The sequence below is a fragment of the Hypanus sabinus genome, chromosome 7 (assembly GCF_030144855.1).
Source record: "Hypanus sabinus isolate sHypSab1 chromosome 7, sHypSab1.hap1, whole genome shotgun sequence".
In the NCBI taxonomy this organism is placed as follows: Eukaryota; Metazoa; Chordata; class Chondrichthyes; order Myliobatiformes; family Dasyatidae; genus Hypanus; species Hypanus sabinus.
Window position 1 is genome coordinate 17,054,116 of NC_082712.1, and position 24,680 is coordinate 17,078,795.

The following is a 24,680-nucleotide window of genomic DNA, read 5'->3' on the forward strand; positions in this document are numbered from 1 at the left end:
CTAAGACTTTTTCACAGAACTATACATGTGACAAATAAAGCTTATCTCTTTCAATTGCTACTCTTTGATCAAAAATAATCAGTTAGTGTTGTTGCTCTATTCTTCATTCCTTTAAAGAGTTTTGTGGCGGCCCACACATGCAGGACTCAACCCGCCATTGGGAACCGCGGGCAGACACGCAGTAACACGCTTGGAACTACCCGCTCGGGGCGGACCTTCCGGGGACAGTCTCATGTCACGCCCACCCCCCGGGTCGCAGGGGCCCATGGGAAGGGAGATTTAAACGCGCGATTTTGAATCAGTAAAGGCATTCTGAGTTCAGCTCTCTCTGCCTCCGTGTGTTTCTTTAGTAGCGCATTGCGCACGACTACACTGGTGACCCCGACATTCCAGACGGCATCTGGAGCCAGCGACTCAGTGGCCAGCCATGAGTTCAAGCAACTCGCACAGCACAGTCTCTCTGAAGCTCCCGACTTTCTGGGTCACTCCGCCCTACGTTTGGTTCGAGCAGGCTGAGGCCCAGTTCAATATCAGACATTACAGCCGACGCCATGTGGTACTACTACGTGGTCAGCATGCTCGACCAGGAGACGGCAGGCCGGATCATCGACTTCCTACGCCAGCCACCAACGGAGGACAGGTACACTAAGCTTAAGGCACTCCTGCACAGAGCAACCATCTTCTCAAAAATCAACCTGGTCAGGGGATACCATCAGATCCCAATGCCACTCAACGACATGCCCAAGACAGTCTTCATCACCCCGTTCGGCTTGTTCGAATTCCTGAGGATGCCTTTTGGTCTCAAGAATACGGCCCAAACTTTTCAAAGGCTCATGGACTTGGTGGGACGTGGCTTGGATTTCGTTTTCATTTACTTGGACGATTGTCCTGGTGGCCAGCAGTTCGCACTAAGAGCACGTGGCACATTTGCGCCAGCTCTGCCAATGCCTGAGCGACCACGGACTGGCAATCAATGCGGTGAAGTGCGACGGAGATCGAATTCTTGGGCCACAGAGTCAACCGACATGGTGCAGTTCCCCTACCGGACAAGGTCCAGGCCATTCGCCAGTTCCCCAAGCCCAGCACGGTCAAGGGCCTGCAGGAGTTCGTAGGGATGGACAACTTTTATCATCGGTTTGTGCTGGCGGTGGCACGCATCATGAGACCCTTGTCAGCCTGATGGCCAGCAAGGCCAAAGAAGTGGCATGGGACGCGGAGTCCACGGAGGCGTTCGAGCAGGCCAAGGAGGCTCTGGCAAAGGTGGCCCTCCTAGTGCACCCGGGAGTCGATGTACCCACGGCGCTCACAGTCGACGCTTTCGACACAGCAGTTGGCGGAGTCCTGGAGCAGCTCATCGAGGACCAGTGGCGACCACTCGCTTTCTTCAGCCGGCACCTACGGCCACCAGAAGTGAAGTACAGCGGCTTCGACAGAGAGTTGCTAGCGCTCTACCTGGCTGTCCGACATTTCTGATACTTCCTCGAGGGAAGGGAGTTCACTGTGTATACGGACCACAAGCTCCTCACCTTCGCACTGGCCAAGGTATCGGACCCATGGTCGGCTTGGCAGCAGAGGCATCTGTCCTTTATTTCAGAATTCACCACGGACGTCGGCCACATCGCAGGGAAGAACAATGTCATCGCTGACACACTGTCTCGCCTCTGCCTCCACTCAGTAGGCATATCATCCTCAGGAATAGACTACGCAGCACTGGCGGAAGCACAATGGTCAGACACCGAGATCCCGGCTTACTGCACCACTGTATTGGGGCTCCAGTTGGAGGACGTCTCCATCAGCCCGACAGCGGATCGACTCCTGTGCGATGTGTCTCCCGGCAAACCCCAACCCGTGGTACCAGCAGCATGGAGGTGCCGGGTGTTCGACACGCTGCATGACCTGGCCCACCCGTCAATCCGGGCGTCCATCAAGCTGGTAGTGGACAGATTCATCTGGCACGGTTTGCGCAAACAGGTCGGACACTGGGCCAGGACCTGCGTACACTGCCAGACTGCCAAAGTCCAGCGGCACGTGAAGGCTCCCCTCCAGCAGTTCCAGCCGATGCACAGGAGGTTCCAACATAGCCATGTGGACACCATCGGCCCCCTGCCAGTCTCCCGGGGCACCAAGTATATCTTTACCATGGTGAACAGGTTCACCAGATGGCCAGAAGCCGTATCGCTGGCAGACACGTCCACTGAGTCCTGCGCCAGGACGCTCATTGCAAACTGGATCGCCAGGTTCGGCCTCCCGACGGACATCACCTCCGACAGAGGGGCGCAGTTCACGTCTGGTTTGTGGACAGCACTGGCGCAGCTCCTGGGCACCCAGCTGCATCACACCACAGTGTACCATCCCCAGTCCAACGGTTTGGTAGAGCAATTCCACCAGCATCTCAAGACGGCCCTGATGCCGTGCCTCAGGGGCCCCAACTGACCAGATGAGTTTCCCTGGGTCCTACTAGGCATCCGCAAAGCCCCCAAGGAGGACCTGGACACCTCCTTGGCGGAACTGGTCTATGGCACCACCCTGATGGTCCCAGGCGAGTTCGTACCAGAGGCCCGAGGTTCGGAAGAAACTCCAGCGGCGGTGCTAACGAGGCTGCGGGACAAGGTATGGACCCTGGCACCGGTCCCGACCTCGAGGCATGGTCCCATGCCATCCTTCACCCCTAAAGACCTCTGAGACTGTGAGTATGTTTTTATTCGCAGGGGTATGCACAGGTCACCTCTACAGCGGCCGTACGAGGGACCCTTCAAGGTGATCCGGCACAACGGAACCACGTGTGTCGTGGAGGTGGGTGGCCGGGAAGAGACTTTTACAGTGGACCGCCTCAAACCGGCGCAATTAGACATTGAGCAACCAGTGAGGGTACCCGCACTGCGCCGGCGAGGCCGGACACCCAGACTGGGGGCTCCACTCCCCCGATCAACGTTTCTGGGGGGGTGGGGGCGGGGGTGGTGTGGCGGCCCGCACATGCCGGATTCGAACCGCTATCGGGAGCTGTGGGCAGACACGTGGTAGCGCATTTGGAACTACCCGCTTGGGGCGGACCTTCCGGGGACAGTTTGACATCACGTCTGCCCCCACGGGTCGCAGGGGCCCATGGGAGGGGAGATTTAAGCGCGCGATTTTGAATCAGTAAAGGCATTCTGAGTTCAGCTCTCTTTGCCTCCGTGTGTTTCTTTAGTAGCGCGTTGCACGTGACTACAGTTTATCTAATTCTTTTTACCATGTTGCTATTGAAAGGGAAGCTTGTTGTTGCAAGTAGCAGACCTGTGGCCTCACAACGCTGACAATCGAGTTTCAATCCTGACCTTTAACCATATAACCATACAATTTGGTGCTGTCTGTGTGGAGTTTGTGAGTTCTTCCCATGAGCATCTCACTGGGTGTGACAGCACCTTGTGGGGGTGGGGGGAGATAATCTGGTGATGTTTCAGGTTGAGACTCCGCCTGAAGATGAAGCAGGAGCCATTGTAGCTCTACAAGCTCAGGAATAAGGAGGAGCTAGACAGGATGTGGACGTAGGGTTCTTGACTTGAAAGGTCAGCCCTGTTTCTCTCTTCACAGATGCTGCCTGACTAGCTGAATGCTTCCAGCATTTTCTGCTTCTGTTTAGGACAAGGAAAGATAAGATTTCAAAAGGCTCCAAGTTTGCAGAACATTGAATAACGAGTCCTGTCTAGGGTCACATTAGAACAAAGAAGTCTGGAAGTAGCAAATGGATCACAGTGCCTTTGACCTTGTTTCGCTTAATGAAGTTAAAACCATTGCTTGCTGTCATGAAGGTCATTACAATCATCTGAAGGAACTAATCTCTTGGTTATCAACTTGTTTCTAATTTTCCACATGAAGAATCTTAAACTTCATTCTTATGTAGTTAGTTTGGATGAAGCAGGCAATCTGCTGGAGGGAAGGTGGGTGAAGGGCAAATTGAGGTTATAAATATTTCCATATCCCTGGGCATAAATTTTGATTTCTGACTCATGAGATCCGAGGGCCTGTGCACCTATATTTGTTAATTGTTGTTTTATCTAGAGTCATTAAGCCCCTGTGCTTTACGCTTAACCTTATCAATATTATTTCAGCTGGCATGGGTTTTCTGCGGACTGTGATTATTTAAAGTGGACTCCTGACTGCTGCTTATCACGGGGTCCCTGTGCTTCGAGAACTATTTGTCTTGCAGTGCTGCTTGTCAAAGCACTGATATTTAGTTGGAATTGCTATGAAGAAGCTCTTACTTCTGTCTCTTCATGGGAGTCTGATGTTCCTTCACAACTGGATTCAGTCAGTATACACTGAGACAAATGGGTATAGATATTAGGTGAGAAATAGGACCTTCAGTGTCATCACATGGAAGGAGGTCATTCAGCCTGTAAAGTGTGTTCTGTGTTTTTGTGGAACAAACATGTCATATCTACATTACAAATAGATTAGCTTTATTTGTCACTTGTATACTGAAACAGCAAAACGTGCATTGTTTGGGTTAATGACCAACACAGTCCAACGATGAGCTGGGGGCAGCCCAGAATTCCAGGATTCCAGGAATGAAAGGGTTACTCTATGGGGAACGTCTGGCAGCTCTTGGGCTGTATTCTCTGGAGTTCAGGAGAATGAGGGGGGATTTCATAGAAACATTCTGAATGTTAGAAGGCCTGAACAGATTAGATATGATGAAGTTATTTTAGGACAAGATTCCAGGGGATTCTAGGACAAGGGGGCATGACTTCAGGATTGAAGGACGTCCTTTTAGAACTGAGATGTGGAGAAATTACTTTAGTCAGTGGGCGGTAAATCTGTGGAATTTGTTGCCATGAGTGGCTGTGGAGGCCAAATCATTGGGTGTGTTTAAGGCAGAGATAGGTTCTTGATTAGCCAGGGCATCAAAGGGTATGTGGAAAAGGCAGGGGAGTGGGGATGTCTGGAAGAATTGGATCAGCCCATGATTGAATGACAGAGCAGACTCGATGGACTGAATGGTCTACTTCTGCTCCTATATCTTATGGTTTTAAAAGCCCCACCATGTTTCCAGCAGCAACATGATTCCCACAACTTCCTAACACAAGCTTCTCGCCTTTGGAAAGTGAGAGGAAACTAGAGCTCCAGGAGGATTTTTGCGCCGTCATGAGGAAGACATTCAAACTCCCTACAGACAGTGGTGGAAATTGAACTCAGACCGGTGGTGCTGTAAAGTGTTATGCTAATCACTATGTCACCTTCCCTCCCCATTGTCCACTGGATTTTCTTCCTAAGCCCTGACTGACTTTGCTTCAGCCACGTGTGGTGAACTCCAGATTGTGACAGAATGACAGATGATTGTCCGGCTTCCAAGGTACTGAGATTAAATGTGACTACAACTCGTGAATTTGTGCCTCAGCACATCCTGAAGGAGAAGGCGGGGTAACAAGTGAGATGAAGAAAGAAAATTTTCCATTGCACATCGTGGGATGTGGAGATCACATTTCAGTCTGGAGCTGTGGTAATAAAGTTCGAACGCAAACCTAAATGTTAGAACACTGGTTAGATCACACTTGGAGCATTGTGTTCATTTGTGGCCACTTAATACAGGAAGGATGTGGAAGCTTTAGAGAGGGTGCAGATGAGATTTGCCAGGATGCTACCTAAATTAGAGAGCATGTCTAATGAGGATAGGTTGAGGGAGCTAGGGCTTGCCTCTTTGGAGTGAGGGAGGATGAGAGGCAATAGAGGTTTACAAAATGAGAAGAGCCCTAGATCAAGTGGATAGCCAAAGACTTTTTCCCAGGACAGAAAAAGCTAATATGAGGGGGCATAATTGTAAGGTGACGGAGGAAATTGTAGGGAGGATGTCAGATTTAAGTTTTTTTTACACAGAGGGTGGTGTGTGTATGGAACGCCCTACCAGGGACAGTGGTAAAGATTGATAGTAAGAACATTTAAGAAACTCTTAAGTAGGCATGTGGATGACAGAAAAGTGGAGGGCTATGTAGGAGGGAGGTTTTAGAGTAGGATTTATCGGCCAAAGGGCTTGTATGGTGCTGTAGTGTTCTGTGTTCTGTGTTCACTGAATGGTGGGTGAGGTTCAGTGGATTCTTCCTGCTCTCAATTTATTAAATTCTATTCCTGTGCTTTCCACTTCCAAGGGAGGGAGCTATTGTATTACAGAACATCCACTGCCAAGGCTATATTTAATAGGTCATCTTCATCTCAAGCTGTAGTGAGATAAATGATCCAGAGACCAAGGCTCTTGTGAGTTGTGAATTTTCCAATTCATTAATTCTTGGCAGTTGCTTTGGCGTCCACAGGGTTTGGTACCGTTGTGAGTAAGTTATGCAAATCACGGACAGGTCGCTGAATATCAACCCCACCCCCACCTCAGTCTCCAAGCTTCTGCTGTTGGTTTGGGAGCAGTGTTAAAGCAAGATTATTTCAGCCACTTATAAGCCTCCTGTCATCACACAGCTGGGAGGCTTCAACACTGTATAATCATGGTTTCTGCTCCAGCACCACTCCATAATGTTCTGTGGCCATTGCAGCAAGGTAAGGGTTAAGATAATGTCCAGGCAAGAAAGGTCATAGTGCAGCAGGGGAATGGAGCCATTTGGCATATGGACGCAAGTTAAGGATGTAACAGGAAGATGCAAGCCACACACACCACCTAAGGGACAATTACTTGTTGTCTGTGTTGCTCAGGGTTTCAGCATCTACAGAATCTCTTGTGTTTATAAATCGATCCTCCTTACTCCCTATCCCTTTTAAGTCCCCAATTTGAACACCTGGATGGGATTGTTTGGCCATTTCAGCATTAAAGCTATGGCATGAAAAAAAAAGACCTTCAGAGTCTCAAACACTTTTTAGCCAACGAAGTTCCTAAGAAAAGTGGTTGATGTTTCTGGCTGAGACCTAATGAAGGATCTTGGACTGAAACATCAAATGTTTATCCATCTCCATAGATGCTGCCTGAATTGTTGAGTTCCTCCAGCATTTTGTGTGTGTAGATCAAGATTTCCAACATCTGCACAATATCTTGTGCCTGTGAAAAACAATCTTTTGTAATGTAGGAAATACTGTGCTTGGTTAGTGCATAGCAAGTTTCCATAGCTTATTAATGATTAGATAATCTGTTTTAGAAATGTTGATTGAGAGGTAAATATTAGCTCAGATATTTGTCGTGTGTTTTCCGCAGCTGAGCTGTGGAACAATCTGCCAGAGGAACTCAGCGGATCGAAGGGCATCTGGAGGAGCAAGTGAACTCAGATTCAGATTCAGTTTATTGTCATTTAGAAACCACAAATGCAATTCAGTTAAAAAAATGAGACAACGTTCCTCCAGAATGATATCACAAAAGCATATGACAAAACAGACTACACCAGAAAATCCACATAACACTTGGCAATCCCCAATCCAGAGTCCGGAGAGGCTGCTGCGTATTAATATCACGCTACTTAGCACGTTCCCTGGAAAGGAGCTCCAAATCCACCAGACAAACAAGAGCAAAAACTAAAGCTACAAGACCTGCACAAAACCACATAGTTACAACATATAGTTACAACAGTGCAAACAATAGCATATTTGATAAAAAAAAACAGGCCATGGGCACAGTAAAAATAGTCCAAAGATGTTAAAGGACTATAAGTTCAAAAGAAATCACCACACAGTTTCCACAAGTCCCCAGGATCCCGACAGACTCGCCATCCCACACTGGCAGCAGAAGGGAATACCCCCGCTATGGACTTTCACGGCACCGTCCGACTCAGCCTCGCAGACGTAGCACACAATGGAAGCTCCGTCAAAACCAGCCTCGCAGACGCAGCGCACACCGAAAGCGACCTGACCACAGCGGACTACAAGTCTGTCGAACCTCCGAGCCGACGACCATCCCCTCCGGCACAGCTTCTCTGAGCACCATCCTCTGCCGAGAGTATTAAGACGGTCCAGCCAACGGCCATCGGCAATGCGACCCTGACGACTGGGGGCCTGTTCTTCCCAGCAGAGTCCCGGACCTCACAGCAGCAGCAGCAGTAACGCAGAAGGTCTTCCTGGAGATTTCCCAATGTTCCTCCATGCTCCCACATCAGTTTTCAATCGATTATGATTGCACACGGCACCCCACTTCACAAATAACAGATAATCAACTCCGGAGTGGCCGCTGCAAGCTGTGTCGCGCCGCCATCTTGGAAAATACCCGTGGCAAGATCGTCAATGGATTGTTGCATCCTTGCTGTCTACATATGCACAAGCCTGTATGCAAGCCAGGGGAGTACGAAATGGAGAGCTGGCTGTTGCCCATGTAGCTAGCTCCCCCTCTCCACGCATCTGATGAATGCAATGGAATGGCAGAACTGCAATGGTACCAGTGACATGGCAGGAAAGGCCAGTCAGTGCAGGACGGCCTAAGGGACTCCAGCTCCATACTTTTCCTTGGTGTTTACTCCCACAGCCTTTTTCATGAGTGTGTATAGCTGCATGACAATTGAGATTTGAGATCGGAGTTTCCCTTCTCCTAAGTGAGCTGTTATCTGCAGCTGATGAGCCCCTTCTGACTGGAAGGTGTGGGGCAAGGCACCTGTAACCCACCTTTGCTTCTTCTCCTGTCAGTAGAAATGGTTCCACTGGGGTTAGTAGCTAAGCCACATGTGAACGCCAGGAACTGGATGTAGTTGTCAAAGGTGCCAGAGACGCATGCCATTGGGAACAGTTAATAGGTAGATTCAAAGATTCAAAGTACATTTATTATCAAAGTATTTATGCAGTATACAACCCTGAGATTCATCTTCCCACAGACAACCACAGGACAAAGAAACACCGTGGAACCCATTCAAAGCAATCACCCAACGGGCTAAAAAAGAACAAATCATGCAAATGGCAAAAAACAAGTGAAAAACACACAGAATATTAAACATCAAACCACAGAGTCCTTGAAACAGTCTAGGAATGTTCAGGTTAGTTCAGTTCAGTACAATTCAATTAAGCACTGTGTTGTTCATTGACTGGAGGCCGCAGAGCGAGAGTCAGCCTTCATCAAAACCTTGTCCGAGTCCCATGACTCCTGGCAACAGCAATTGAGAGGGAGAGGGAGATCAATCAAACACAGGCAGATGGAGCCATATAGCATTCTGCTCTTGTCCTCGTTGATTTCAATCTTGCTCGACACTTTAATCTGCAAGTTGGTCAGGAAATGGGGCTGATCGTGAGTTCATGGCTCTGCTATTAAGCCACACACTCTGTCTCAACCGCAGCAAAACCACCAGGTCGCTCAGACAGACTAAAAACACATTATCTAAATGCAAGTTACGGGCTTCAATCACACACAGGTTCGGAGTAGAGGTATATTTAAAAGAGCAAGAAGAAGTAGCATTGTGAATTGTCTGCAGAACATTGCTGCTAGTACCTTTGGTCACTGGTGCCATCTTGCAAGAAGGTAGTGTGAGTTTATCACCACTACCCCCTGCCTCCTACACCACCCCAGCTATGACAACCTTAAGGAACTCTCAGGTGCATTATCCCTTCACTAAAGTTTCAACCTCAGTTTTGGGCTCAAGATACTGAACCCTAATTGTACTGACCCAGAAGCAACTTAGTGAGCTGTTCTCAAAATCAGAAGTAATTTGAAGAACAGGGACTGTATGATAATGTGGACATTTAATTATTGTAAGCCTCATTCTCTTAGTCACATTTTGATGCATATAGCTTCTGCACCCACTGATTATGTTGAAGCTTCGCAATGATTCCCAAGAGAAGCCTTTGATTGGCAACGTTTGATAACAGACTATATTCAGATGCCTATTAATCAATGTTGGAACTTTACTGAGATATGGAAAGAGGGCAAATTGTGAATCTTCACAAATACTCAATTAAGAGATGAAATGCTTTATGACTTTGCAATGGAATGGAGAACATTAAATCATTGAAAAGGTCACAATAGAGGAGGATAATGAAACAATTTATAAAAGAATTACTGTGTAAAGTCTGTCACACTATCCTGATGTGTGGTGCCTTGACCTATACAGTTCTATAAAATGCTGTGTAGATCCTATGACATTTTCGTTGTTCCCTTTGGGATTCTGTAAATTATGCATTTGTTATTCAACTTTATGGCTCTAAAGATTATTAAGGGAAATGTTAGGCTGCACTGGTAGAGTTTGATATTAATTTGTCACATAATAAAGGAATCGAGCACAATGCATTGAATAAATTAATCTCACAATGTTTCATACCCATAGAGCAGTAATATAAAGCACTGAATATGCAGATTTTACTCATAAAGTTTAAGAAATATAGACAGCAGGAAATATGTGGCAATGTGATTCTAGCCTAGTTTTTAATTATCCTCAGTTCTTCGGTTCCGGAGCATTGAAATATTGGCGAAGCAGCTTTTCAGCTGTAATGTTGATCCTCACCTGCCTATCATCCATCCCCCTCCCCTCGCCCCTGTGCCCCTCTTTTTTCCCATGATACACTCTCTTTCCTATTAGATTCCTTCTTCTTCAGCCCTTTATCTTTTCCACCTATCACTTCCCAGCTTCTCATTTCATCCCCCCTCTCCCATCCACCAACCTTACCCTTTGCCTGGATTCATCTGTCATCTGCCATCTTGCACCACTTCCTCTCCCCCCATATTCTGGTTTCTTCCCCCCTCCCCTCCAGTATGGATGAAGGATCTTGGCCCAAAATGTCAATTTTTTATTCCTCTCCATAGATACTGCCTGACCTGCTGAGTTCCTCCAACATTTTTCATGTGTTGTTCTGGATTTCCAGCTTCAGCAGAGTCTCTTGTGTTACTATTGTCCTCATAATGACACCGAAGAAGGTTTTTTGGACAATTAGGTCCTGCTGTTTTCCAGGGAAATGGACCATCAGTCCCAATCTCCCTGCGCTTATGTCCCTGTATCACTGGATCTTCAATATCCTCAAACACGCATGTCAATACTATTTTTGATTCTCTTTTGCAATTACCCTCACTAAGGGGTCACCTACAGGGATCAATTAAGCTACCAGGATGTCTTTGGGATGTGGGAGGAACCTGCAGCACCTGGCAAAATCCCAACGGGAAACAGAGAAAATGTGCAAACCACACAGACAGCAATTGAAATCAGGTTCGAATCTGGGTCATTGGAACTATGAGACAATCGATTTCCAAAGCTTTGTACAGCCAAGGTATTATAATGTGGGAAACACAACAAGCCAGCTCGTGTACAGGAAGCTACCACAAGCTTACCTTAAGCTCCTGAATCAAATCTGGTCTGTTACACAACACCCAGTCTAGAACTACCTTTTCCTTGTTGGGCTCAAACACAAACTGCACAGAAATCCATCTTGTAGGCATTCTACTCATTCCATCTCTTATAGATTCATTGTCATAGAAAAGTACTGTACAAAAACAGGCCTTTTGGCCCAACTAGTCCATGTGAAACCATTTAAACTGCCTACTCCCATTAACCTGTACCAGGACCATAGCCCTTCATACTCGTAACCATCCATGTACCTACTCAAACCTCGCATAAGTGTTGAAATAGAGCTTGCATGCACCACTTGTGCTGGTGGCTCATTCCACATTCTCATCACCCTCTGAGTGAAGAAGTTTCCCCTCATGTTCCCCATTAAAATTCTTGCCTTTCACCCTTCACCTTTCACTCCTCCCTCGGAGTGTCAGACACCCTGAGCCAATAGGCTGGTCCTGGACTTATTTCCACTTGTAATAATTTACTTATTATTATTTAATTGTTTATGGTTTTATATTGCTATTCTTGGTTGGTGCGACTGTAACGAAACCCAATTTCCCTCAGGATCAATAAAGTATGTCTGTCTTAACCCATGACCTCTCGTTGTAGTCCTAGCCAACCTCAGTAGAAAAAGCCTGCTTGCATTTACCTGATCTATATGCTTCATAATTTTGCATAACTCTATCAAATTTCCTCTTAATCTCCTATGTTACAAGGAATAAAGTCTAACCTATTTAATCTTTCCTTATAACTCAAATCCTCCAGACCTGGTAACATCATTTAAATTTTCTCTGTACTCTTTCAACCTTTTGGTATCGATATGACTCTAGACCCTTGTGCTTGCTGTGGCCTCTATATGACTCCAGATCACCAATATGATTAACTCCTGACTATAGTCAACCATCAAACTGGGAAACAATTATGGATATACACTCTGTCACAGATGCCATATCCCTTGATTGAAAATGGAAGCATGTCTGACAATGCAGAATGATGTGAAGTACCAGGGTGGTTGTTTGTACTCAAGTCTCCAGAACGTTCAAAGTACATTTACAGTAATATCAAAGTATTTATACTATATACAACCTTGAAGCTTGTCACAAAAGCAAAAAATCCGGTAGAATCTATAAAAAAAAATATAAAACACCCGATGTGCTAATAAAAAGAACAAATGAATCATGCAAAAAATAAAAAAAAAATAACACTCAGAATTAAAGTGAGTCCACGACTATGAAGCCCGATCACTGCTGCAGCCAGTCTAGCAGTCTGTTAGTTGCAAACCCCAGCCTCAGTTCAGTGCAGAGATGAGTAAACCTTGTGGAGCAGCAAGCTAAACACCAGCCAGTCCCTTGCATCCAGCCCGAACACCCCAACCCTTTCAGACTGGCCCTACACTTATATCAGACATTCCTTACCCTCGGGCCTTGGCCCATGCCTGTACTTAACCTCTTCAAGCTGGGCCAGACAAACCTTGGCTCGTTCCTTATTCTCAGGCCCAGGCCCCATGCTCTTTATTTGGCCTGTAGTTAACCTTTTCAGTCTGGGCCGGCACTTAAATCGGCCAACATCAGCTCATATCTTGCTCTCGGGTCCAGGCCCTGTCTCTTTGATTCAGTCTCAAGTCTATTCCAGTAGTGACCAAACTTTGGCTCATTCCTCATTCTTGGGCCTAGGCCCTCCCACCTTGATTTGCCCCATATCCGCTGCACCTCTGCACTGCGCCTTCGAAACTCTAGTTCACCAAATACCTCAGAACACTGCAAAAACTTGGACAAACTTCTGCAGGTGTGTGGTGGGATGTACATTGCCTGACCTGCTGTTGAAACACCAATGCCCTTGAATGGAGAATCCTACAAAGAGTAGTAGACATAGCCCAGTCCATCCCTGGTAAAGGCCTCCCCACCACCCAGGTCATGTTCTCTTTTCATTGCTGGCATCAGGAGGAAGGTACAGGAGCCTCAGGGCTCACATCACCAAGTTCAGGAACAGTTATTACCCCTCAACCATCAGGCACTGGAGCCAAAGAGGATAACTTCATTCACCCCAATGCTGAACTATTCCCACATCCTACAGACAGACTTTCATAGACACTTTATCTCATGTTCTCGATATTTGTTGTTTATTTATTTATTCTTATTATTTCTTTCTTTTTTGTATTTGCACTCTTTGTTGTCTTTTGCACACTAGTTGAGCACTTAAATTGTTGAGGTCTTTCATTCATCCTATTATGGCTATTATTCTATGACGGATTTATTGAGAATGGCTGCACGAAAATTAATCTCGAGGTTGTGTATAGAGGCTGATATGTACTTTGAGAATAAATTTACTTCCAACTTTGAAAACGTCAGGTCACAAAGGTGGTTCAAAAGCACATTTCTGAAAGGGAATCTCCAAAAGGCTATTGATTGCAGTGATCTTTTACCAGAAAATGTGTGATTAATAGAGTAGTTAGTACTTCTGTTCGCTGCAAGTAAGACATCACTGTGTCTCATCAGGGCCATGAGTTCACCTGAAATCAAGTAGGTATTCGTAGTTGCAGAATGACTTGAACTTTCACAGACTGATATGATAATAACGAACCAGAAACAGGCTTATTATCACTTACCCCTGTGTAAGTGGCAGGACCCCGAGGAGTCCTGACCTACAGAGGGAGCTTGATTGTGAGAACGTACTGTAGCTCCCTGAAAAATGGCACCAAGTAGACTCTGTGGTGGAGATGGGGTACAAATTGTGACAGACAGCACTCAGTATACACAATCCTAACACACGCACACACCCTCACACACAAACATTGTCTTTAGGTATAGTCTTAAGTTAACCTTGTGAGTGATAAAAGATAGCATGTCCTAGTGCTGAATAAAAAGGAGTTCATCGCCCTCAGTAGGGGAGAGAGACAGGGGCTGACAGGAGGTCACACTGGTCCAGAATACGTATGGAGCAATTAAGTTTTCTGGTTGATATCATTTTGTAAATATTGGCATTTTTCTTTTCACTAATTTTTACAAGTTCAATTTTAGATGCACCTAATAAACACCGTTGCACTAAACTGTAAATGGCACCAGCCATTTTTTCTTTGGTCACAACCTACGTATCTAAAGCAGATGTTGAGGATAAAAGCTGGGAAAAGCCCCTGCTAGGCTACACTGGAGCACTGTCAAACAACAAACACAGAACGCTGGAGAAACTCAGCAGACCAGGCAGTGTCTATGGAAAAAAGTACAGCTGACGTTTCAGGCCAAAACCCTTCAGCAGGACTACATCAACTGCACTCTTTTCCATAGATGCTCCCTGGCCTGTTGAGTTCCTCCAGCATTGCTTGAATTTCCGGCATCTGCAGATTTTCTCTTGTTAGTGACTGGAGCATTGAGTTCAGTTTTGGTTGCGGCATTACAGGACGGAGAGCCTTAGTTATAAGAAGAGGTTGGACTGCTTTTCATACGTTATGAAACCATGTTGCGCTGTGACAGCAATATAGTGAAGTACATGATATATACTATAAGTTACGATAAGAATAAATATATTTAAAAAATGGATAAATAGTGCAAAAAGAGAGCAAAGATGGTGAGGTAGTGTTCACAGGTGCATAGTTTGTTCAGAACTCCGATGGCCGATCTGTTCTTAAGCCGTTGAGTGCGTGTCTTGAGAGTGACTGTGTTGAAGTAAGCCTGTTCAAGCGGCCACATGAGATACCAACTGTTACTCCAGACAGCAGAGGCTCAGTTCACTTCTCCTGAGCGGAGTGTGCTGCTGTTGCAGATAGACCATGATTATATTTGGCACCAACAGACATGCTGTGACCATTTGTTCAAACTCTCAGGAATAAGTGGGACTGAATGTTCTCCTTGTTAGCCACTTTACGACAAATCAGCCAGACTTAATCAGGAAGAAGGTAAAAGAAATAAATGTCATCTTCATCCTGTCACTCCTCTGGACAGTTCATGGGAAATTTAAATGCTGGTGGAAGCGACTTTTGTAGAATATTACACACAAAATGCTGGAGGATCTCAGCAAGTCAGGAGAAAAATGCACAGTCGACGTTTCAGGCTGAGACCTTTCATCGGGACTGAAGAAGGGGGAGAAAGCCAGAACATGAGGGTGGGGGAGGAAGGGAAAGAATACAGGATGGCAGGTGATAGGTGAGGCCAGATGAGAAGGAAGGTGGGTGGGTGGGTGGGGGAAGAGGGAATGATGTAAGAAATTGGTAGGGGAATAGGTGGAAGAGGCAAAGGGCTGAAAAGGAGTCTGAAAGGAGTAGAAGATGTAGGAGGGGAAGGAGGAGGAGACCAGAGAGAGGTAATGGGCACGTGAGAAGAAGAGAAGGGGTGAGGGTAACCAGAATTTGGAATGGAATAAGAAGTGGGCGGGGGGTGGGGGGTGGAAGAGAAATTGATGGAAATTGGAGAAATTGATGTTTATGTCATCAGGCTGTATGCTATCCAGACAGAATATGAGATTTTTCTCCTCCAACCTGAGTTAGGCTTATTGTTTCAAACAAGAAGGCCGTGGGCCAATATGGAAATGGGAAGTCTAATCGAAATGGCTGGCCACTGTGAAATCCCACATATTGTGGCAGACTGAGTGAAGGTGCTAGTCGAAACAGTTACCCCAGTCTGCTTTGAGTCTCATGAATGTAGAGGAGGCTGTACTGGAAGCAGGAGATACAACGGATGACCATGAGACACTTGCAGCTGAAGGGTAGCCACAGCTGGAAGGGCTGTTTTGGGGCCCTGAGTGGTAAGGAAGGCAAGTGCAGCACTTGTCCAACCTGCAGGGCTCAGTGCCAGGAGGGAGATCAGTGGGGGGAGATGAATGGACAGGAGACAGGACACAGGACTGATACAATTAGGAATGACCTGATCAGTTCCCCATTTCCTATACTCAATGGTTCAGTTTAACATCAGAGAATGTATACAGCATACAACCTGAAAATCTTACTCTTCACAGACATCCATGAAACAGAAGAAAAGCCCCAAAGACTGAATGATAGAAATGTTAGAATCTTAAACCCCACCTTCCCCCCATACAAGCGGCAGCAAAAGCACCACCCCCACCATACAAGCAATAGCAAAGCCCCAGAGAGGCCATGATCTAGAATCCATCAGAAACTTTAGTCCATCCTAAGACTTTGACATCTCAGACAGGTTCTCTCACTCACTCACGAGGGTCAGAGAGAGATGTTGCCCCTGACACAGATGAGAGGGGAGATCAGCAGTCCACTGTTGCGATGTTACAATCTGCAGCATTGCTTATTCAAGTTTCCTGACTTGAGGGCCAGCAGACTCTCACTCACCATCAAGAGAGAGAGAGAGATCACTCGAGTGCAGGGGCCTTCTATCGACAACAGCCTACACTGCTCATAGAAAATCAGCAAGTTTTTAAGTCATTCAGATTTCATCTGCTGATTGCCAAAATTTAGTAGAGGCAACATGGTGATGAAACCTTGGAGTATTGTGAGCAGTTTACAGCTCCGAAAGGATGTGCTGAAACTGGAGAGGGTTAAAAGGAGGTTCACGATAATGATTCCAGGATTGAATGGCTTGTCATATGAAGAGCGTCTGATAGCTCTGGGCCTGTATTCTCTAGAATTCAGAAGAATGAGGGGATATCTCATTGAAATCTATCGAATGGTGAAAGGCCTTGATAGAGTGGGTGTGGCGAGGATATTTCCTATGGTGGAGAGTCAAAGAGCAGAGGACGCAACCTCAGAATAGAATGGCACAATAAATATACTTAAGATCAGGTCAGATAGATTTTTGCATAGTAGGGAATTAAAGGCTATGGGGAAAAGGCTGGTAGGTGGAAATGAATCCATGGCTAGATCAGCCTTGACCTTATTGAATGGCGGAGCAGGCTTGACGGACCAGATGGCCTACTCCTGCACCTATTTCTCATGTTCTTATATTGTGATGGAGATGAGGAGAAATTCCTTTAACCACAGTGTAGTGAACCTGTGAAATTCTATGCCACGGGCTGCTGTGGAGGCCAAATATTTATGTATATTTAAGGCAGAGGTTGACAGATTCTTGATTGGTGAGGATATGAAGGGATACAGACAGAAAGCAGAAGATAGGGTCTGAAAGGAAAATTGGATCAAGTGTGATGAAATAGTGGAGTAGACTCGATGGGCCAAATGGCCTAATTCTGTTCCTATGTCTTATGGTCTTAAGACTGCTTGAGTGAAGTCACAGTGCAATGGCCTTCAGTGTAACTTTGTCATGAAGTTGGGTTATTGTGTCAGTACACTTTTGGATGCAGTCCCTACAGTATTCCACCAGCAAATGATACACTGCAGACATCAGATTTATTGCAATAATGGGCCTTTTGATTATGGAGATTAAAGTGAAGCTTAATTACACACAATTGGACGAGAATAGATTGCACACTGCACTTAATTTTCATTTGCTTTTTAAACAATCGCCTTCACTGTTACAGCTGCAGTGTTTATTGAGCTAAATTATTATTTATGACAAAAAAGAAAATACCTGAATATTTCTTTTCCCTGTCATTTCCCTTAGAAATACAATGAATTTGCTTGCAGCTCCGGTGACCACACTTTGATCTAGATCTCAGGTGCTGTCCGTGTAGAGTTTGCAGGTTCCCCATGTAACCACGTGGATTTACAACGGGACTAACTTCCCTCCCACATCCCAAAATGTTGTGTCAACACAAACAAAATTCTAGAGGAACTCAGCAGGTCAGGTGACATCTATGGAAATGAATAAGCAGTTGACGCTTCAGGTTGAGACTCTTCTTCAGGACTGGTGGTTGTTGGGTTAGTTGACTACTTAAATTAACTCTAGCATCGACATGTGGGAGAAGAACCAGGTTAAAAGGAACTAAGTGGGGGAATGGGATCGCTTGGAGAGATGCCGTGGACTCAATGGGCCAGATGACCTCCTATAGTTGAGATTACTTCACCCGTGGATGATATAGTGTATTTTTCCATAGTTTAAAGCGTCATAACAATGGTATGCTCGACGTTGTCAACTGTGAAGTGTATGGCCAGTTTTATGGGTTTAAGAAATGTGAGCTTCACTGATAGTGCCAGCCGGTAGAGCCAGGTGCCATGACATCCCACAGTGGCAACCCACTCTTCCCGATGTTGCTGTTTAATGTACTTTATTTAATTACAGAACCGAGTCATAGCCATAACGTCAAACCCGGAGCAGGGGGCCAAGTAAGGAAGCTGCCAGATCTCATCATCAACGTGAGTGTCCCAGATTGTCCGTGTAGCACCATACACACACACCACGCTTATCTCTGTCTCTCAGTAAAGCAAGCCTCTGGCAAATCATTTATTTAAAAAAAAAACATACATATATATGAAGTTCACAAGACCGTAAGACATACGACATAGAGCAGAAGGCCATAGCACTGTGACTTGACTCAAGTAGTCTGAAGACCATAAGATATTGGAGCAGAATTTTGCCCATCAAGTCCGCTCCGCTATTCCATCATGGCTGATTTATTATTCCTCTCAACCCAATTCTCCTCATAGCCTTTGATGCCCTGATTAATCAAGTATCTCTCAATGTCTGATTTAAATACACCCAATGACTTGGACTCCACAGCTGTCTGTGGCAATGAATTCCACAGATTCACCACCCTCTGGATAAGGAAATTTCTCCTCATCTCCATTCTAAAGGTCAGCTCCTGATGATCCTTAACAATTTTTATAGATGAACCACAGAAAGCATCCTACCTGCATGCATCACAGCTTGGAATGGCAAACGGTCTACACAAGACCTCAAGAAATTGCAACGAGATGCGAATCCAGCCTAGTCGATCATGGGAACCAGCCTCCCCTCCATTGATTCTGTCTACACTCCCCGGTGTCTCAGGAAAGTAGCCAACATAATCAATAATCCCTCTCACTCTTTCTTCTCCCTTCTCTCTTTGAGCAGAAGATTAAAAAAAAGCTTGTAAGCAGGCACCTTTGGAATCTGAAATTCTCCTCAACTCTTGGCTTTTTTGTTTTTAGCCAATTATCTAAATCTGTGACATCTGGAGACAGATCGCTGACTGTGAGAGAACTTATTCATTTTCAAAGCATACCCTCTCTGTATATATCTATTTTCTTTTGAAAGTTATGGTGACATTATTTCAGACTGAGTATTCCACACAACAGCTCTATGCAGAGTCAGCAGAGCATCCACTTCAATGCCAGGTTTTTATATCTATTGACTTGAAGATCCATAGCTACAACCTTCCTTAATTATTTTCATCTTTTCCCCTTCTCTTCTGACCCTTCTGTGTATGAATTGTACACTTTGAAGCATCAGCAGGAAGTACCACAATGTCAGCTCTATTGCTATATTTCTTTGAGATATTCTTTCAGAATATGTGAGTGAACATAGAACAGTGCAGCACAGTATGGAACCTCTGGCCCACAATGTTGTGCTGACCTTTTCACCCACACTGAGGTCAGTCCGTCCCCTTTCACGTTGCCCTCCACTTCCTGGGCTACTGCACAGGAATGAAAGGAGCTGCATGAAGTTGTGAACTTAGTCCCCTCTATCATGGGCTGTCTCCAAAACATCTTCAAGGAGTGATGCCTCAAAAAGACAGCATCCATCATTAAGGATCTCCATCACCCAGGATGTGCCTTGTTCATATTGCCACCATCAGGGAGGAGGGACAGGAGCCTAAAGGTACACACTCAATGATTCAGGAACAGCTTCTTCCCCTCTGCCATCCAATTTCTGAATGGATATTGAACCCATGAACACGACCTCACTACTTTTTTATTTTTATTTTTGCATTACTTATTTAACCATTTCACATATAGATACACTGTCATTCACGTTTTTCTCTCTATTATGTATTGCAAAGACAACAAATTTCACAACATATGCTGATGATATTAAATCTGGTTGTGATTCTGATTTTGATTCGGATTCAGTTTACTTTCATCGACATTCTTATTTAACAGTCGTTTAAATGCCCCTAATATATCTCCCTTTACCACCACCCTTTTTGTAAAAAACTTACCTCTGATATCCTCCCCTCCGATCTTCTTAAAATTAGCTCCTCTTGTATTAGTCATCGTCACCCTGGGGAAAGGCTCTGGCTGTCCACTCAATCTATGCTTCTCATCATCTTCTACACCTCTAGTAAGACACCTCTCATTCTCCTTTGCTCCAAAAAGCAAGAACAAGTTAGCTTTATTTGTCACAGGCACAGTGAAATGTGTTGTTTAGTGCTAATGGCCGCACACTCTGAATACGTCGAGGGGGCAGTGCACAAGTGTCACTATGCTTCTGCTGCCAACATAGAATGCCCTCGATTCCCTAACCCTAACCCACAAGCCTTTGGAATATGGTAGGAAACCGGAACTCCCACCAATCCACATAGGATGGGGAGAGCGTACAAACTGCTTACAGATAATGGCGGGAATTGAACCTCTGTAAGGCGATATGATATCCGCTACAATACCATTCAGCCCAACTGCACCCTCCCTCACCACCTCAGAGATGAGAAGAGGCATATATAGAGCAGACAGCCAATAGCTTTTTATCAGGGTGTCATTGGCTTATACAAGAACACATAATTTTTAGTTGATTAGAGGAAAGTAGGGAGGTAGGTTTTTCTACATAGAGAGGTAGATGGAACGCATTGCCGGGGTGATCACTGGCACTGTAAAAGCATTATGCTAACGGCTTCTCTATCATGCTCCCTTCTCTTTTTGCACCGTTTTTTCCCCACGTATATTTTAAAAAGTCACGAGTAAAGTCTTCTTTTGAAATAAAAGTAGGTTGTAAAATCCTTCGGAATGTACTGAATGGAGTTTGAAGTCTCATTATAAATGCACGATGTTTTCTCTTTCATAGGTGATTTGTAACCACATGGTGCACACCATCGACAGCAGAGATCCTTCATTTTTATGTTGCACAGTCAACATGGATTTATGAAAGGAAAATCGTGTTTGACAAATCTGTTAGAGATTTCTCGAGCTTGTAAATAGCAGAGTAGATTAGAGAGAGCCGAATGATGTGCATTTGGACTTCACGAGGTCTTCCGTAAAGTGCCATGTGAAAGGGGCAATATACTGATGTACATAGGATTGCTGAAAACATGGAATACAAACTGGTAATATGTGAGCTATTTTTGAATTGGGAGGTTCAGGTGCCACAGAGCTGTTCACAATCTCTATTAATAAATTGTCTACAGGAATCAGGTGTAATATATCCAGGCTGTAGACCATAGAACATTGCAACACAGTGAGGCCCTTTATGTTGTACTGACCTACATAAACATACTTCGTTATCAATCTAACCCTTCCCTCCTTCACAGCCCATAAACTACAATCCATTTTTCTCATATCCATGTGCCTATCCACGAGGCATTAAAAGTCCCTATTATATCAGCCGCTACCACCACATCTGACAATGCGTTGCGGGTACCCACATCTCTCTGTGTGAAAAAAACTATCACCGACATCTTCCCTCATGGGTTGCAATGCACCACTGGTGACCATTCTAGTTACCCCCTGCCACCTCCCTCTCTTTATCTCTTAAACCTGCCACTGAACTTCACAGTAAACACTTTAAACCACTTTTTATAATGTTATCTACATTGTAAGTACATCTTGGTATTTATGTATTTATGCACATTTAACCTTTAACTTTATAAGTATTTCTACTGATATATAATTCCAATCTTTTAATATAATTTATATAAAAATAAAGAATTAAATATAAATCAAAAAAGCTCATAAAGTTAGTAGTTAAAGAATGGATATGAAATAAAAATAAATATATAACTAGATAGACAAAGAAAAAAACTCCCATTCTGTCTACTGTTAAAATGCTATTCCCTTTTCTCAGTTCTTTCATCTCTGCCACATTTGTTCTCAGGATGATGCTTTCCTTTCCAGGACATCAGAGGTGCCCTCCTTCTTCAAAGAACAAGTTTTCCCTTCCTCCACCATTGATGTTGCCCTCATGCAGATCTCCTCTACTTCCTGAACATCTGTGCTCACCCTATCTTCCCGCTGCCTTAACGACAGTCAATCTTGACCTTCCCTCCCACGCCACAAGCCTCTTCATCCAACACATCGATCTCTGCAACTCCAGCCTCTCAAAAGGTATGCTGCCACCAAACACTTCTTTACCTCCCTTTACCTCACTTTCTACAAGGATCCCCTCACACAATTGTTTCTTCTGGCACTTATCCTTGCAAGTGGACAAAATGCTACACCTGCCCATTCACCACATCCCTCAGACGTTCAGAGCCCCAAACAGCCCTTCTAGGTGAGGTCACGCTTCGCCTGTGAATCTGCTGGGGTCTCCCATTGTGTCCGGTGCTCCTCTACGTTGGCGAGACCAATTAGAAATTGGGGGACTGCTTTGTCAAGCACCTACACTTCATCCACCAGAAGTAGAACTTCACAGCAGCCAAACATTTTAATTCTGATTTCCATTCCTGTTCTGAAGTGTCAGTCCATTGTCTCCGCTTGAATCTACCCTCAGGATGGTGGAGAAGCACCTTATATTCCATCTGGGTAGCCTCCAACCTGATGGCATGAAGATCAATTTCTCCTTCCAGTAAAAAAAATTATCTCCCCCTCTCCACTTCTATTCCTCACCTCTCTTTCATCTGCCTATCACCTGCTCCTGGAATCCCTCCTCCTTCTGTTATCCTAAGGTCCACTCTCCTTCTCTAGCATATTCCTTCCTCTCCAGCCCTTTACCTTTCCTACCCACCTGGTTTCACCTGCCACTTTCCAGATATCCTCCTTCCCACCTTTGTATTCTGGTGTCTTCCCCCTTCCTTTCCAGTCCTGAAGAATGATCTCGGCCAAAACATCAACTGCTTATTCATCTCCATAGATGCTGCCTGACCTGCTGCGTTCATCCAGTGTTTTGTGTCCCTATTAATCTCAGCTGTGACTTAGTGACCGAGCCTTCACCGCTTCCAGGCTTTCACCAATTGCTGGGTGAATCAAATTTTTCCCATCTCTGTCCTGAAGGGCCAATGTTCTTGCCATGGGAATCTGAACCCAGGCTCTAGACAAGTCACCCCAGGAAGCATCAACCTCATGTTTACCTCTAAGAATTCTGTTTGGTTCATTGAGAAACAGCCTACTACTGTCACTTGAGCATTCAGCGGCCTTGGCCCCAGAGTCAGAAATTCCATAAATCAAGACCTTTCTGGTACTATTTTCACATTTAAAGAGCTTATTCTGAGCTAAACCTTTGACAACACTTTTGGTCACCTTTTCCAATATTTCTGTGTGCGCTCAGTGCAAGTTTAGTTTGAGAGGTGCCATGTGGCATTTTACTGCAGACATAAAATTTATTCATAAAGTATACAGCTGCACGTTATGGGACATGACTGTCTTTATTCACTGTATAGACCATATTATCACATTCTCTAATAATATTTACAATATTTAAACATATCAAACTTCTGTCAGTTATAGTATGAAGAGGCTTTTATACAGTGTGTAGCCCCTGAGTATCCACAACTGGGGGATCCTATACAATGAGCCTCTGAAGCTTATTGTATCAAAATTCAGTGTATCACTTAGCACCTTCAAGCAATCCAGCCAGATAGAGATAGTTTCCTGAAATGGAAGACCAATATATTTTGAGCAAACCAAGCTGCATTTTTTACCCATATTGGTAATCATTTTAATTGTTGTCACATGTATCAAGATACAGTGAAAAGAATTTGTTTGACCACCAGACTCAAAAGTAGTTACTTTCCCCAAGTAGTAAGGCTGATCAACACCTCCACCTACTAACCCACCAGAGCCATCAAACACTCCTCGTATGACAAGCCTTTCAATCCTGCAATTGTCTTGTGAATCTCATTGAACCCTCTCTAATGTCAGACAGCCTTTCTTAGAAAAAGACACAAAACTTCTTACAATACACCTAGAGAGGCCTCACCAGTGGTGTATAAAGCCTCAAATTATATTTTTGCTTTAACAATGTCTATAAAAAGTATTCACCCCATCTTGGAAAGTTTTCACATTTTATTGTTTTACAACATTAAATCACAGTGGATTTAATTTGGCTTTTTTGACACTGATCAACAGAAAAAGTCTGTTTCATGTCAAAATAAAAACAGATTTCTACAAAGGTCTAATTAATTACAAATATAAAACACAAAATAATTGATTGGGTAAGTATTCACCCCTTTCAATTCAGTATTTAGTAGATGTACCTTTGGGAGTAATTACAACCTTGAGTCTGTGTGGATAGGTTTCCACGTCACAAGGGGATGAGGAGACTGGACCCAAATGCAGGACACGGGCACTGAAGTACTAGGGACAGGACAGAAACAACTAAAGGATAGAACAAGATGGGGAGACCATGGCATGCAAAGGTGATCCTGGGGTTCAGAGAGTTCATGGAAAAGGCAGGACCCCGGAGTTCATGGCAAAGGCAGGACCTTGGCTAGGCTAAGGGATGGGTCTATGGGCCAAGGAATGCTGGGAGGACAGCCCCCTGGGTAAGTTACATTACTTCT